We start from the raw sequence: 18,023 nt of genomic DNA, 5'->3' as shown, positions 1-18,023 counted from the left end.
CCAAAATTATACATGAGCATCACTCATGTCAATCATACATAAACATTCATGAGCATCACTCATGTCAATCATACATACATTCATGAGCATCACTCATGTTAACATTCATGAGCATTACTCATGTCAACATCCATAAGCATCACTCATGCCAATTAACATAAACATTCATGAGCATCACTCATGTCAATCTAGCTTCAAAAGCTTCATTTACAGAGCTCTAGCTTCAAAAGCTTCATTTACAAAAGTTGTAGCTTCAAAAGCTTCATTTACAGAACTCTAGCTTTGAAAGCTTCATTTACAGAATTCTAGCTTCGAAAAGCTTCATTTATAGAGCTCCAGCTTCGAAAGCTTCATTTACAGAGCTCTAGCTCCAAAAACTTCATTTACAAAAGCTCCAACTTCGAAAGCTTCATTTACAGAGCTCTAGCTTCAAAGCTTCACTTGCAAAGCTTCACCTACAAAGCTTCAGTGCAAGGTATACAAATACCGCCTCCGAACAACCGCCATTTCAGCCCATACATAGATTCAATTTGAAGTTTCCAGCCAACAGACCCTATTGACTGAAGACTTTAGGGACTACATTATGTACAATATATTGGGCCTCAACTGGGCCTCATGAAAAATACTTGGGGGACTTAGCCCATTATTTATGTACTAAGGAGCGAGCCCTTATTTTATAAAAGGGACTCCCTCACTTTCATTAGAGAGCACCCATTATTCATGTATTGAGGAGCAAGCCCTTATTCTATAAAAAAAAACTCCCTCACCATCATTAGAGAGCATCAACTCTAGCCCATTATTCATATATAAAAAGGACTCCCTCACCATCATTATAAAGCATCAACTCTAGCCCATTATTCATGTATTGAGTGAGGAACCCTTATTCTATAAAAATGACTCATTCACCATCATTAGAGAGCATCGCCGCCAGCTGAACAACCGCCTCGCCTCGAGCATCACTCATAACCCATCACTTATGTATTGAGAAGTGATCCCTTATTCTATATAAGGGACTCCCTCACCATCATTAGAGAGCATCGCCGCCTGTTGAGCAACTGCCTCGCCGCGAACACCAACTCTAGCCTATCATTTTTGTATTGAGGAGCAAGCTCTTATTCTATAAAAGGGACTTCCTCACCTTTAAACGCCACAAGCCGAGCCAACCAAGGCAACATAAGCCACAAACCGAGCAGCATCACAACATATGCTACTTCTAGTTAAGCATCATTTCAAATTGAGCACCGCCTCATATCAAGTATCAGTTCAAGACGACATTTAGTTACTTCGGCCCACACATGGACTGAATTTCAAGTCTTCAGCCAAAAGATTCTCTTGATTGAAGACTTGAGGGACTACTGTTTGTACCATACTTAGGGCCTCCGTATTTAGACCTCGTATAAATACTTGGGGGACTCAAATGTAATTATGTAATAAATGAAGGGGCAAATATGTAATAAGTGAGGAGCCCTTATTCTATAAAAGAACCATTCACTATCCTTATTAAAGGAGGCCAATTCTTAGGCCTGACCCTCACCCTCTCAAAGCCTCACTCTCACATTACAGAGGCTCTCTCCCTCACAATCCTCTCAGAGAAATATAATAATCAGTGTGGACGTAGCTTAAACATTGGGGGTGAACCACGATACATCTTGTGTTATTTACTTTCTTTCAGATTCACGGTCGGATTTACGTTGTTTCAAGACTTCCGGTTTTATACATCAACAAGACCTAATTATCAAATGGAACGCAACAAATACAAAACATTAATCAGTATGTAGAACACCATAAATGATAGAGTTGTCGAACACATTATGCTCAAGGGAAATTACTGTAACTAAATTCAAACTAAAAGCAAGTCTTAACACAACATATATGAAAGATAGAAAATAAAACAATAAGTTGTGGATATCAGAGAGGGAATTCAGAACATTGCAATTACCTTACCACCCGCACAGGATAACCTTTCAGGCAACTAAGTCGAAGAGCCTTGTTATATTTGTCAAAAGTCTGGTCAAAAGACTATTTCTTATTTGTTCGCCTGTTACCAGTCAAATCCCTTCCACCACTGTAATGTATATCCATGTAAACAAGGCATCAAACATAAATAAACTTGTCAAGGCAAAGATTTCTCTGGAGAAAGCCTCTGGATCTCAGCACAGCCCCCCAAGGGATTGGCACTTTGGATATGTATGTTTGGTAGTCAGGCTCTTACTTGAAGTTAGTTCTGAAATGTGCCTTTGTGGGGCCTTAGGTGTAGGCCTTGAGGCTCGCAATCAAAACTAACTAAATGCTTAGGCATGCCACTGTTATCTCAGTATAGCAGATGTAGAACAAGTGTGTTTTAAGTTGATTACTTGCGCTCCAAGTTACTCAAACTTCTTGTTATCAAAGGATTGTCATAGATGGGTTAAGTCTGCATTAAGTTCTTTTCATTGCCTTTTCAACAAGGACTTTTAGTTCATGATCTTGTATGTTCAAATGGAGGGAGTCCAGAGCCCTTTAAGTCATTTGTTTGATTCCAAGTTATTCTTAATAAAGGCAGATCTATTAAGTTAACCAGATTTAGATGCAAATGAGACTCTTAAAATAGAAAAACAGGTGGAAATGACTTGAATACATGCTAAATAGTGCATTAAGTAATAGATCTACTAATTCAAAGAACAAACAAAAAGACTCGGGCAAGATTTCACCTTGTCTGGCAAGGTTGAACCTCTTGCAGCCACTTCTCTTTGAGTTTACAAGGGTTGTATGCTAAAAGGGATGGATGGTAAACAGGTTTACACGAGCGAATCAATATTACAACACTAAGGGAGGTAGCAGGGCTTTTATACTAGACAAAATATAGCTTTTCTAAGGAAACTATCGTTAAAAGGACTAAATCTAGGTAGATTTCAGATTTTTGGATGCAAATCTGGCTTGAGAACAGAGTTTGTATGCTTGTTTGTTTGATTGCTTGAGTGTCTTTGTCCCTGATACTTGCCTTTCCTTTTATAGGCAGTTTGGCCCGACTGCTGTGGCTTTTGCTTTTGCCCGAAAGCTCTCTGAAGGTAGTGAGTCATCATCTTTTTACCTGTAGTGCCATTGGAAAGTGCTTTTTGGCTAATAGTAGGTTGGTTTTCATCAATTGTCACTTTTGTTATAGACACGTGGCTTGTGTCTTGAGAAGGCTTTAGTTTGCTTTAGATTAAGTGGCTGGGCTTCAGGTAGATTCACCTTGTTTTGACATCTTTGAGCCTCCCTTTAGTTTCGCCCAATATTTAAATATCAACCCAAACAAAACTAAAAGAAAGAAAGAAAGAAAAAAAAAAGTATCTGAGAGAAACATAATAGCTAGAATGTGCCGTTTAAGTGGGTGATCCAATGACAAACCTCCCTGTGTATCTGAACCACTCGCCATGACCCTTATCGTCAAGGTAGCCTCTCGAAAGCACAACTGACCGTGCATCGTGATTAGACGGCCCAGCTATACAGGCAACATGGGGAAAATGTGCACCCCACTGTCTAGATTCAAGCCTATATTTCCAGCATTCACCAACCACAACACCTTGATTTCTATCTGGATCATCGAAGCCCCTTGTAAATCAAGTGGGAGGGGTTAAGTTGATTAGGCTTTCACCTTTCACCTAGGAGTCAAAAATTTGATACCATCGTCCAAACCGCTACATATTATATGTTACATATATCCACAAAAAATAAAAGAACACCATGTTTGCTAACAATTAAATAGAGCATTCAAAGCAAATAATTATTTTTATACTTTTGGCTTCTCAATATCATATAGTTTATATAGGTTACGTTTTTTTTTCTTTTAGAACAAACAATATTATCTACACTAAGGGGGTGAGGAATGAGTTAAGCCTCATAATAGGCTAGCAATAATGTGGTTCAAATTCACTTTTGGCGAAAATAGAACCTAAAACCTCTCACTTACATGTGAAGAGGAATACCACTAGACCGTAGTACTACATTAACCGTCTAATCTGTTAATAATTAAAAGAGTAATAATACACTTATCATAAGTTTTATACTACGTTTGTATTATTTCTCTAATTGAGATAAGATCCGTCAATACAAATATTATTCCATGTTTACTAAAGAGATGAGACAAATATGATATAGAAAATATAGCAAGAGTGACATTTAGTGATTGAAAAAAAAAGTCAAATTATTTGTAATGTATCACACGTAACACAATTTAGATGTTTAATTTATATACTCAACAATATAAAAGGAATTCACCTTCAACATTTGAGAGGTAATTGTTTCAAAACTAAGAAACTCTAACTTTCAATTATCTTCATCCTCTAGCTAAGTCGTTTTCTACTCGCATTGTGACAACTCGTCCCTAAAATTTCGTTTTTATTTATTTTAATCGAGGGAATTGACAAAAATAACTCCGCCTGTGTAAGTTTATCTTACATTGCCGGTCCCAAGCCCGGGTAAAGGAGGAGGGGGATGGCGTCAGGTAGTCGACAGCTGGCACTCCTCAGTTACGTTGAATCCTTATGAAAATGAATCCAGAATGAAATCGCGCTAAAGCTAGGGCGTCACCCGTAAGTGGCGCGCTGTGTGGCCCGAGCACAATGATAAGTGAGCAAGGGTCGCTGTATCTCCATCGGCACCCGGATGCAGTGTTAAATGAGCAAGGGGGCCATAGAAACTTCTTTTCGAACGACTCCACTCAAAGTTGTTTGGGAGCATATGCTCCTATCAACTTTACACAGGACACACAAAAGAAGTACTTTGATCCTATTGGACGGGGGATGGTGAAGAAGTTAGGACAGAAGGGTAGAGTTCAAGAGAGTAGAATGTGTTTAGGAACGTGAAATATAGGAACCTTAACGGGAAAATCTATGGAAGTAGTGGAAGTTATGGTGAGGAGAAGGATAAATATTATGTGCCCACAAGAAACTAAGTGGGTTGGTCTTAAGGCAAAGGATCTAGAAAACTCAGGGTTTAAACTTTGGTATTCGGGCACAAATAGAATGAGAAACGGTGTTGACATCATCGTGGACAAGACCTTGACACAAGATGTTGTATATGTCAAGAGGGTAGGAGATAGAATCATGGCAATCAAGATTGTAATAGGACAAGAACTCATCAATGTGATTAGTGCGTACGCACCTAAAATAGGGTTGGATACGAGTTCGAATGAGAAATTTTGGGAAGACCTTGGAGACTTGGTGCAAGGAATTGCCCAGACGGAGAAGTTATTTATAAGAGGAGATTTAAATGGACACATGGGCAGGGAGATAGGCAACTATGGAGGTTTTCATGGTGGCCATGGTTTTGGGGAGAGAAACGAGGATGGGGAAGCTATCTTGGATTTTGCAATGGCATATGATCTCTTCTTACTTCTTTAAGAAGAGAGAAGAACATGTAATCACCTACAAGAGTGGGTCGTCAAAAACACAAATAGATTTTCTTCTAATGAGGAAAGGGGATTGTATAACTTGTAAGGATTGCAAAGTTATACTGGGAGAGAGCTTGGCTAATCAACATCGCTTGTTGGTGATGGATGTACATATCAAAAGAGTGAGAAAAAAGAACAAGACTTGGAAGTGCCCAAGGACTAGATGGTGGAATCTAAAAGGACAAAAACAAGCCATTTTCAAAGAGAAAGTAATCACCCAGTGTGGGTGGGATAGAGAGGGGGAAGCTAGCCAAATGTGGGATTCCATGGCTAGTTGTATCCGAAAAGTAGCAAAAGAGGTATTAGGAGAGTCCAAGGACTCTGCTCCACACCAAAAGGAATCTTGGTGGTGGAATGAGGAGGTACAAACAAAGGTGAAGGCTAAGAAGGAATGTTGTAAAGCCTTATACAAGGACAGGACCGATGAAAATGGTGAAAGGTATAGAAGAGCGAAGCAAGAGGCGAAAAAAGCTGTGAGAGAAGCTAAGTTAGCGGCTTATGACGACATGTATAAGCGACTAGATACCAAAGAAGGAGAGTTGGATATCTATAAACTAGCTAGAGCAAAGGAAAAGAAGACAAGGGACCTAAACCAAGTGAGGTGCATCAAGGATGAAGATGGAAAGGTTCTTGCTACAGAGAATGCGGTCAAAGACAGATGGAGAGGTTTTTTTCATAATCTTTTCAATGAAGGACATGAAAGGAGTACTTCTTTAAGGGAGTTGAGTAACTCAAAAGAGTGTAAAAACTACTCATTTTATCATCGAATCAGGAAGGAAGAAGTGGTTGTAGCTTTGAAAAAGATGAAGCATAGAAAAGCAGTGGGCCTAGACGATATACCGATCGAAGTGTGGAAAGTCTTGGGAGAGACAGGTATAACATGGCTCACTGACATTTTCAATAGGATTTTGAAAATGAAGAAGATGCCAAATGAGTGGCGAAAGAGCACTTTGGTGCCTATCTACAAGAATAAGGGTGACGTACAAAATTGCATGAACTATAGGGGTATTAAGCTAATGAGTCATACAATGAAGCTCTGGGAGAGAGTCATTGAGCATAGATTGAGGCAAGAGACACGGGTTCCGGACAACCAATTCGGGTTCATGCCAGGGCGCTCAACCATGGAGGCAATCTATCTCTTACGAAGATTGATGGAAAGATATAGAGATGGGAAAAAGGATTTACACATGGTCTTTATAGATTTGGAAAAAGTGTATGATAGGGTCCCAAAAGACATTCTTTGGAGGATTTTAGAGAATAAAGGAGTATGAGTAGCATATATCCAAGCTATAAAGGATATGTATGACGGAACAAAGACTGCCGTAAGAACTCATGAAGGACAAACCGAAAGCTTCCCCATAACTGTAGGATTACCTCAAGGCTCATCCTTAAGTCCTTACCTTTTTGCGTTGGTAATGGATGAGTTAACAAGACCTATTCAAGATGATATTCCTTGGTGTATGCTTTTCGCAGACGATATAGTGTTGATAAATGAAACTCAGGAAGGGGTAAATGTGAAGCTTAACCTTTGGAGAGAAGTGTTGGAATCTAAAGGTCTTCTCCTAAGCCGATCAAAGACAGAATATATGGAGTGCAAGTTCAGTGCAAATGGAGGCCAAAATGAGTTAGGGGTGAGGATCGGAGATCAGGAAATACCAAAGAGCGATCATTTTTGCTACTTAGGATCTATCTTGCAAAAGAACGGAGAATTAGATGGAGATCTCAACCATAGAATATAAGCTGGATGGATGAAGTGGAAGAGTGCATCCAGCGTGTTGTGTGACCGTCGTATGCCACTGAAGCTCAAGGAAAAAATTTATAGGATGGCAATAAGGCCGGCGATGCTGTATGGCACAGAATGTTGGGCGGTGAAGCATCAACACGTACACAAAATGGGTGTAGCGGAGATGAGGATGCTTCGTTGGATGTGTGGGCACACGAGAAAGGATAAGATTAGGAATGAGGATATCCAAGGTAAAGTAGGAGTAGCCGAAATTGTAGGAAAATTGAGAGAAAATCAGTTACGGTGGTTTGGACATGTGCAGAGAAGGCTTACTAACGCTCCGGTTAGAATATGCGACTACGGGACAGAGGTTTAAGGCCCAAGGGGTAAAGGAAGACCTAGGAAAACTTTGGAAGAGACTCTAAGAAAAGACTTAGAGTATTTGGATCTAACGGAGGACATGACACAAAACCGAGCACAATGGCGTTCTAAGATTCATATAGCCGACCCCATTCAGTGAAGAAGGCTTTGGTGTATTTAACACAATACGTTGAAATGAAGCAAAGCTTATTTATTGATATCTCCGATAAGTTACAAATATGTACATATACATGAGTCAAAATAAACAAACAAGAGGGAGCCTTTACAAAGATTGCTTAGGAGAAGTCTCAGCAGTCGGTAGAGCCCCAGAAAGAGAAGGCACCGGAGGGGGATCATTCGGAGCCTCAGTACTGGATAGAACCCTAGAAGGATGAGGCATCAGAGGTTGATCATTTGGAGTTTCATTACACGGTACATCCCCAGAAGACGAAGGCAATAAATGCCTTTGGAACAAACCCACAAACTGCTGATGATCAAGTAAAACCTGACCATTAGATTCCTCCATCTGGTCAAGCTTCCTCTTCATGTTTGTAGCATAGTCATGTGCGAGCCGGTGCAACTGTTTATTCTCATGCTTGAGCCCTCTAATCTCTTGTTTGAGACTCACCACTTCAGCCGCCAATGATTCAACTTGGCAGGTTCGAGCAAATAGGCGTTGGGCCATATTAGAAACTGAACCTGCACACTGAACACTTAGAGCCAGAGAATCCTTAACAGCCAACTCATCAGACCGTTTGGAAAGTAGTCTGTTATCTTTGGGAGTGAGAAGGTTCCTGGCCACCACCGCAGCAGTCATATCATTCTTCATCATGGAATCCCCAACGGTAAGAGGACCAGTAGGGGATAAGAAGGATGGGCGCCATATGTTGTCTGAAGAAGGCGTGGTTGCCTCTTCAATAAGGTTCAAGTCAAAACGACGGTCGGAGGGGCCAAACATTTTCAAGGGTGTTGAAGAGACAAAAGGTCGGACAAATCAAGATTTTAGAAGTGCAAGAAGGGAGCTTCTACTGGTGAAGATTCAAGTGTGCTTTGGAACCTAATGCCAGCCTTTATAAAAATCTGCACTCGACGGAGCTTCAGAAATCGAAGAGGCGCTTGCCCAGAAATCGAAAAGGCGTTTGCTTTCTCAAAAGCTGGGCTGCTCAGAGACCACGAGGGCCGATCTCAAAAATTGAAAAGGCGTTTGCTTTCTCAAAAGCTGGGCTGCTCAAAGACCACGAAGGCCGATCTCAGAAATCGAAGAGACGATTGCTTTCTCAAAAGCTAGGCTGCTCAAAGACCACGAGGGTCAATCTCAGAAATCGAAGAGGCACCTGCTTTCTCAGCCTTGTCAGCACCTGTCACATGCACACTCAGCTTTGCTGAAATTACAGGTATTCTGTTGAAGATTTCTGGTGAAGTAGAAAGCACGTGAATCTTACTGTTCAATCATCCACTTTCCACACGCACCATCAGCTCATGGGTACCACATATAACTTTGCCAAATATCTCTGACAAAGTTTAGACACGTGAAGCTTACAGCTCCCACTACATCGCTATGACCAAGAAGGGTAAAAGAATACCAGAGAAATAGCACTAACAAAGTTTAGAAACATAAATTTTGAAGGTCTAGCTACCATATTATTACCCACAAGGGTAAAGGAACAACACCACTGCTGGATAATTGGAAAGTCCCTATATGTCAACCTCTGTGCTCCGTGGCAAGGTAGACTAGCAAACATGCCCAACCTTTACTCACATTCGAGAAAACACTCCCAACAAGATTGCTTGCTCCAAAATCGAAGAGGCACCGTCCTCCGAATCTCGAGAGCCAGACTCCCAACATGATTACTTTCTCAAAAATCGAAGAGACACCGCTCTTCGAATCTCGAGAGCCAGACTCCCAGCAGGATTGCTCTCTCAAAAATCGAAGAGGCACCGTTCTCTGAATCTTTAGAGCCAGATCCCCGACCGGATTGCTTGTTCGAAAACCGAAGAGGCACCGCTTTCTCAACTTCGAGAGCCAGATCTCCTTGGATAAAGCTTGTCTGTAATCTTCACACACAACATCAGCTTTCCAGATACCACAGACCACTTTTTTCAAAGTGCTCTGACACACGTGAAGCTGGCAGCTCCCACTACCGTGCTATGACCAAGCAGGGTCAAGGAATAGCATTACTACTTGTTGTTAGGGAAACTCCTATATATGTCGACCTCCATCCTCAACGGACAGGCAGACCTGCAAAAATGCTCAACCCTTCCTCATATCTGAGAGGGCACTCCCAACGAAGCCTCTCCAAATACTCAGCTTTCTTTCCCCCCGATAATCCCTCTGCAAACAAGCTACACCAGAGCAAGAATATCTCATATCATCAGGGTTAAAAGCAAGAGTATCCCATATCATGCTTTTTCCCTATCTTTTCCTTTGGCCTTGTTCTTACCTGCAAGATAAGGAGAAAGAGAGCAATCAGTCAGCACTTGGAATTAAACTTCTAGTCATGAACTGACAGCCTGGAACCCCTTACCGGATTACTTACCTGGCATTGCTCTCGAGTACTCATCTTTAACATCTTATGCTTCCAGAGAAGATACCATATCTGTCTGAGGAACAGATAGGGAAAATGAGAAGGATACAAGGAAGCATATGGAGACAAGCGTAACAGAACACGTGCCGATACATCCACTACTTTGTCAACAGCAAAAGTATCCCATATCAGCAGGGTCGAACGTACTCTAGATTTGATGGACTTGTTTTGACCCTTAAATTCTTCAGTCGGCCTTATACTCTGGAGGAAACCAGAAAATCCTCCAGCCCAGTTCAAGAATAAGCCTGTGGAAGGCTACTTCTTCAAAAGCAAAAGTATCTCATATCATCTATTCTCCTTTTCTTCTCTTTATCCTTCATGCTGCCAACAAGATATGGAGAATGAGAACAATCAGCCGGAACTTTAAATCAAACTTCTGATCTGGGCCTGATTGCTTGGAGCTCTGATTGCTTACCTTGTCTGTCGCCTCTTTCAGCAGATCCTCTAGCTCGGCGACTTGGGGGACTCCTACTACATGGTTTGTATTGCGCTTGACCAAGCCTGAAACTACAAGTAAACTTCAAGTGAAATTGATACATTACCTTGTGCATCTCCACCAGTTAAAGATACCACCCCTGGATGGAGGAAGAGTACTTCCAGAGAAGATGCCACATCCACCTATGAGACAGATAAGGCAAGTGAAGACGAGAGCTTGAACCTATGTCATTTGTACTAAATCATTCACTTGTACTCACTAAAGGAGAGCTTGAACCTATGTACTTGTGTAAACCCTTCACAATTAATGAGAACTCCTCTACTCCGTGGACGTAGCCAATCTGGGTGAACCACGTACATCTTGTGTTTGCTTTCCTGTCTCTATCCATTTACATACTTATCCACACTAATGACCAGAGCAATCTAGCGAAGATCACAAACTTAATACTTTCTGTTGTACCAAAGTCCTCACTGATTTTGTGCATCAACAATCCTTAAGTCCTTACCTTTTTGCGTTGGTAATGGATGAGTTAACAAGACATATTCAAGATGATATTCCTTGGTGTATGCTTTCCGCAAACGATATAGTGTTGATATATGAAACTTAGGAGGGGTAAATGCGAAGCTTAACCTTTGGAGAGAAGTGTTGGAATCTAAAGGTCTTCGCCTAAGCCGATCAAAGACAGAATATATGGAGTGTAAGTTCAGTGCAAATGGAGGCCAAAATGAGTTAGGGGTGAGGATCGGAGATCAGGAAATACCAAAGAGCAACCGCTTTTGCTACCTAGGATCTATCTTGCAAAAGAACGGAGAATTAGATGGAGATCTCAACCATAGAATACAAGCTGGATGGATGAAGTGGAAGAGTACATCCGACATGTTGTGTGACTGTCGTAGGCCACTAAAGCTCAAGGGAAAATTTTATAGGACGGCAATAAGGCCGACGATGCTGTATGGCACAGAATGTTGGGCGGTGAAGCATCAACACGTACACAAAATAGGTTTGGACATGTGCAAAGAAGGCCTACTGACGCTCCGGTTCGAAGATGTGACTACGGGATAGAGGTTCAGGGCTGAAGGGGTAGAGGAAGACCTAGGAAAACTTTGGAAAAGACCCTAAGAAAAGACTTAGAGTACTTGGATCTAACGGAGGACATGACACAAAACTGAGCACAATGGTGTTCTAGGATTCATATAGCCCAATGGGAAAAGGCTTTGTTGTTGTCATTGTTGTTGTTGTTGTTGTTGTTGTTGTTGTTGTTGTTGACCATCGTCTAGAGGAACGTATGACTTATTATTTTGGCGTATTTGTGTAATACTCATTGGTACGAACGCTTAGGTGAAAGCTGTTTGCGAGTCCGGATTATAACGGTATAGTTACGGACATTTGAAGTTGTTTCACTAAATTATAGATCTAAAGGAAAATAAACTCCCACCATGTGAGAATTGTAACCAATTAGAAATTAGGGAGGAAGGAGTGGACCAATCAGACAAAATGGCAAGGGACCAATTAGATGAATAGGAGGGCAGCCAATCAAGAGGGGGGATTCCCCTCTTCCCATGCACTCCATGAACCCATGTATGACCTAGCCAAAATTCAGGCCAATTTCTACCATTTTTTAGCAAAATTTCGCACATCCATCACCTGCAGTCTACTCCACCACCTTCCATCTACCATCTTCATCCAAATTTAAGGGTTTTTAGGTCCTAACTCGCGAGGAATTTCACCGGAGCACTGGAGGTGCTCGACGGCTATTCCTCCATTCCGGCGAGTTCCACCACCTAAAACTACCATTAATCAACTTTCCTTGGACCCAGGAACAAGACCCAACCACTGGTAGAGACATTGGAACACCGAGGAAGGAGAATTAAAGTTCACTCATTTTAGGGTTCCGGCGGGTTTAAGTGAAATTAGAGCCTTTTCCGGCCAAATTAGACTTGGTTACAGGTATAAAATTTTCTCTACTCTTTGAGATATTCATTTTTGTAAAATTTGAGCATTTTTGGAGATAGTTGAATTTTTCGGCGACTCGAGGTGGCCGACCGTCGTGTGCGGCGGTGCGTGGCAGTTGCGCGTGAGCCAAGTCACCCCCTGATCTTTCTAATCTAAGTTTGACACCCCAATTCCATCGGTGAAGTCTGATTGATGAAATCTCATCGTTTGAGCATAGTTTTGATAAAGACCGTTACTTGAACATTATGTGAATTGACGATCCGACCGTTGCATCATCACCAAACTTTAATACATTATAGTATGTAATATTTAAGGATATAAGAAACTTACAGATTGAGAATCTAATGTACGGATCTTCCCGGATTGGATTTGTAAGTGCGTAAAATAAAACGTTGATCGCCACTTAAATTGGCAATTGGCAGAGATCCAACCGTTGGATCGTAATGAAACTTTAGTATGATGTTCTTAGAAGCACAATGTGGATCTTTGGAAGTTACGGATCTGAAATCTGAGATGCGGATCTTTCTGATTGAGTTACGTAGGGTTGTGGACCCTACCCTTGATCTTTGACCGACGGTTGATTTTTGGTCAATGAGTCTCAAATCATTCTAGAACGTCATTGGGATGTATTTTATATAAGTTATGTGTTCTATTGATAAGAATTCTGAGACGTGATTGAATAATTGTTCTAGGTAATGATCATTTGTGACGTCTCGATATTCGTGCTAGGGAGTCGTAATGTGGACCTCAGGTGAGTGGGTCTTTTCCTTTTATCATATGTATATCATTGATAGTTCCACAAAACGCTTTTAAATTGATTTATGCATTTTATGCCATGTCATATATATATTTGTATATTCTAAAATACTATGATATGGTTGAGTTTTAGATTACATTATGGTATAACCATATGCATATTACCTACATATAATTGTTGTGAATGCCTTGAAGTGCTAAAGTGAATGCGGGACATACAGGTAAGTTCAGGTGAGTTTATAGTATTATTTGAAATGATTGAGTTAGGGCATGACTATATTAGTGTTTTGTGCAACTCCGACACTGTCATACAGGTTGCAATGATATGTAACTCCGACACTATCGTACTGGTTGCCTATGAGTCGTACATGTTGCATTAGGCAACTCCGACTCAGGTGTTACCATAGATTGATGAGCACTTGATTTATATTGTTGTTGCCAATATGTAGTGATTTGGAATATTCTTGGATTTACTATTGATTTACATTTGATTTCATACGTATATGTAGTATGATTTCCTGTAACCTATACAGGATTGTAGCGAGGGGTTATATGGTTTAAAAGGTCTTTATTAAAGCTTTCTATTCAGGCTCACTCACTCTTGTTTTTATCCCTCCAGGTTCTAGTAGCAGAGTTTTCGTATTGACGAGGATTCGTGGCAAGTCTTGGTATTGAAGATTACCTTCGACGGTATGATTTTCAATCCACTCTACTGTACTTTACTTATGCTCTGACGTCAGGTGTGAAATGAGGTCATTACCGCTCACAGCGCACTCTTGTGTTTAGGCACTTTTAGCTTTAAATTTATTCACATATTCCACATCATCACACTTTATGGCTTCGTTACCTTCCAAGTGTCGGCTAACACATCTCAATTTGAAGTCCTAGTGGACAATCCGAATTGGGATGTGTCACGCATCCCACCGGTCACTCACTTATCTAGTACTTCTTGGTTTCTACATACAATTATCGTGATTTTACAACTAGGTAAAATATTTTTCCTCGCAATATTATATATATATATATATATATGTACGTATTAATAAAATGGTTAAACATGTACAACAATAATATCTATCTAGAAGTTATCTTGAGGTACACTTTTTCTAGTGTTGAAAGATGTCACAAAGTCAAATATCATCTTCTGCTATTAAATAAAAATGGTATATGTTATAAAATCCCATAGAATTGAAGTGATATGCATTACATCTCATATTTTATTGAAATTGATAAAATATTTTGACCACTTTCTTCTATTTTTTACTTGACAAGTTTCTTCTTTCGGTGGGTACGTTCGAACAAGTATATATTCGTTCGTGCAGAAAAGTAGAAGTTGCAGTTAATTAGTAATACAGCTACCTAAAAATGCATAATCCATGGACAAACAAAACACAAAAGTAGTATATTCTTTTAACTATATATATATATGTGTGTGTGTGTGTGTGGCAGATCCGTGCATGGTAGCACTTATTTTACATAATTTTTGACACACGTTTTTATGGAGCTTATTGACACACCCCGATCCTAGAATCAAGGCGTGCTGGCCGTCACGTACAGACCACTCATAGGTGGTTCCGACTCGTAGGTGACTAGCAATTTATCGCATAGCTATCAGGAGAGGATAGCGTGAGTATAACTATATTACACCCAGTTCTGTCGTACATACCATTTCAGTAGTTCCAACCCGTGTGCAGTGTAGTGCCGTACAGGTCGCTTGTGGTGACTCCGGCTAGATTGATTGATGAGATTAATTATGAGCTATAGTTTTAGCCGGGCTGATCACTCGGTTGACATGTTATTATTTATGATGAACTTACTTCACTAATATATTTATATGATATGATGAAATATAGTTTGACATGGCATATACTTTACATATCACTATTTCTGAGCTGGTTTTGAGATAAGTAATTATATTTTTATATTCCTGGGAAATTTACAGGTTTTACGGAAAGGGGTTACCACATTTTGAGAAATGTTTTGTCTTTGAAAAAATTTGTTTTACTGACTTACTCAACTTTGTTTTTCACCCCTCCAGGTTCTAATTAGCTGAGTTTGGTGGCCATGAGGAATCCAACGGTGTCCTGACAGAATTCACCAAAGTAGGATTTACCTATGGGTGTTATATCTTAGTAATTGTCCTACTCGACTGCAACTAGACGTTCTTTTTACTCTGAATGTGCATTTATACACTGAGTTTCGCACTAGCATCATTTCTTAGCTAGTATTGCTAGTGTTTCGGCTTTTATTTATTCGTAATTCTATTTATCTTTTTAGCTTTTGCACTGTGCAAATGGTTACGTCACTCGCACGTGATGGCCAACATGCCCTCCTTCGGGGCAGGGTGTGTCACTTACTCCGTAATATATTCTAACGATCCGAACCATCTATAATTTAGAACATCGTTCATAAATCATCCTTACATAAAATTAGATAAATCCAAAGTTATTAAAAATTCATTTGTAGTGAAGAAAATAGACGAATACCGTTCTATAAAGAAATTTTAAACCCTTTGTTGATGCACAAAACCGGAGGTCTTGGAACATAAATCCGACCATGAATCTGCAAGAAATGTAAATAACACAAGATGTATCGTGGTTCACCCCAATGTTTGGGTTACGTCCATACTGATATTGTATTTCTTTGTGATGAGAGAGAGCCTCTGAATAGGAGAGTGAGGCTTCTGAGCGTGGGAGTCAGACCTAAGAATTGGTCTTCCCTAATAAGAAGAGTGAGGGGTCTTTTTTATAGAATAAGAGCTCCTCACTTATTACATATTTGCCCCTTCATTTATTACATAATTACATTTGAGTCCCCCGAGTATTTATACGAGGTCTAAATACGGAGTCCCTAAGTATGATACAAACACCCTTAATTCAACTATGATATAGTTTCAAACTTTGGTGATTTTTGGTAAATATAATTTTTGAATAAATACCCAAAAAATATACAATTCTATTCGTTGAAATTTATTATTATGTGACCCTCACAAAAACGTATGTAAAAATTAAAAAATGGTGGGGTAGAAAAATGATGCTAGGGATCATTCCCATATAATATGTATAAATATATATCTGCAATTATGCATGCAGTGACTTTATTATATAGTTTCCCTTGCTCAAAAGTAAAATACCAAATAGAACCATCGAAAATCGGCTGAATTGACTCAGTCCTACTCACGGCTGAATTGACTGTAGTTATGACTTTTTTTTTGTTGTTGAAAGACTGTAGTTATGACTTAAGCTACTACTTCGTGTGGCTCCTTTGGACGGCTTCTCTTTTACGATTCTCTGTCGCCTCCATTTGTCAATCTTTCGGTTCTAGCAAGTCGTTTTCGAGCTCAACTATAGCTTGTTTATTTATCCTTCTATTATTTTGTTTTTTATTTTTTGCTTTCTAATTTCTTAATTCTGGAAAAGTATTTTCACAAGAATTCCATGGGAGGTTTACTAGGTTGGGAGTTGACCGCTTACCCCGTTATCGGTTTAATTAGGGCACCTTATTATTTATGGTGCTTAATTAGTTATATAGAGTCAATAATATGGACTTTCATGGGCTAGCTAGGGTTTTAACTTTTACATAAACCCCCTGCAAGATTCACTGTATAAATGTGTTTTTGGCTCTCAAGACTTAGCCGTACTGTAGAGTTCCTGTTAGGGTTTGTATATATGACATAGTCGTTTAGACGTACTTTAACCCTTAGAGTAAAACTCAAATTTTAGGTTCTAAACTTACCCAAACTTGCTCTAATTCTTGGGGCAAATATGAGTTAAAACCTAAAACTCGTTTATGGGGCAAATTTAACTCAGGATTCCCTTGGATTAGTGGGGCTAACCCACCATATATGTGTATTTTTTTTAGTTTTATATTTATAAATTCATTGAATCCAATGGCTAAGATCTAATTTGATCAAATCTAACAGTAAAAAAAATATCTAACAATCTAAATTTAAATCAAATGGCTAAAGTAATTGAAAAAAAAATTATTTTATGTGTTTTGTATTCTTTTGTAGTGTTCCACAAGTTTCATGGTGCTGGTTTAATGATTTTTCAATATTTATCGGAATCTAAATATTTTTAGGTTAAAATGTTCATAAAATTAAATTAGGATAGTCTACATAATTTTTTTATATATATATTTTTTTTAAAGTTACTTTAAGAAAAAAAATATCCTAAATTCATTCTTTAATAATCTCGGGCTAAAAATTTAACCCATAAGGGTTGGGGGAGAAAAACTGTTTATGGGTTAAAATCTAAATTTTTTAAATTAAAAATTTTAAGTTTTAACCTAAAGGTTGGAGATGGTCTTAGAGTTTGTATATGTGGGATTGAGCAACAGACTTCCTTGTATATCTACAGCGATGGATTCAGGTATGCTTCGAAAATTCTATGTTTATTGTTGTATATATCTGCGATCATGGATTTACTTATTTCAAATTACGTATATATTTGAGTTTATGGAGACCCACTTCGTGAAATAACAAAATTCGATAATAAGACCTAATTTAGCTTGAAATAAAGAGTTTGAATAATTTTAAAATAGTTTACAAATCGTTGTGCATCAACGCCAACAAAGCCATAGTAGCCCAAAAGATAAGCATTAGACTCACTTCGTGAAATAACAAAGTTTGATAATAAGACCTAATTTAGCTTGAAAAGAGTTTGAATAATTTTAAAAGAGTTTACAAATCGTTGTGCATCAACGCCAACAAAGCCATAGTAGCCCAAAATATAAGCATAATGCTTGTGTCCTCCATAGAGGGATTTTTTTGTTCACCCACTTACAATTAACAAACTT

This window comes from Malus sylvestris, chromosome 6, assembly GCF_916048215.2.
Source record: "Malus sylvestris chromosome 6, drMalSylv7.2, whole genome shotgun sequence".
NCBI lineage: Eukaryota > Viridiplantae > Streptophyta > Magnoliopsida > Rosales > Rosaceae > Malus > Malus sylvestris.
This window is presented reverse-complemented; position numbering follows the sequence as displayed.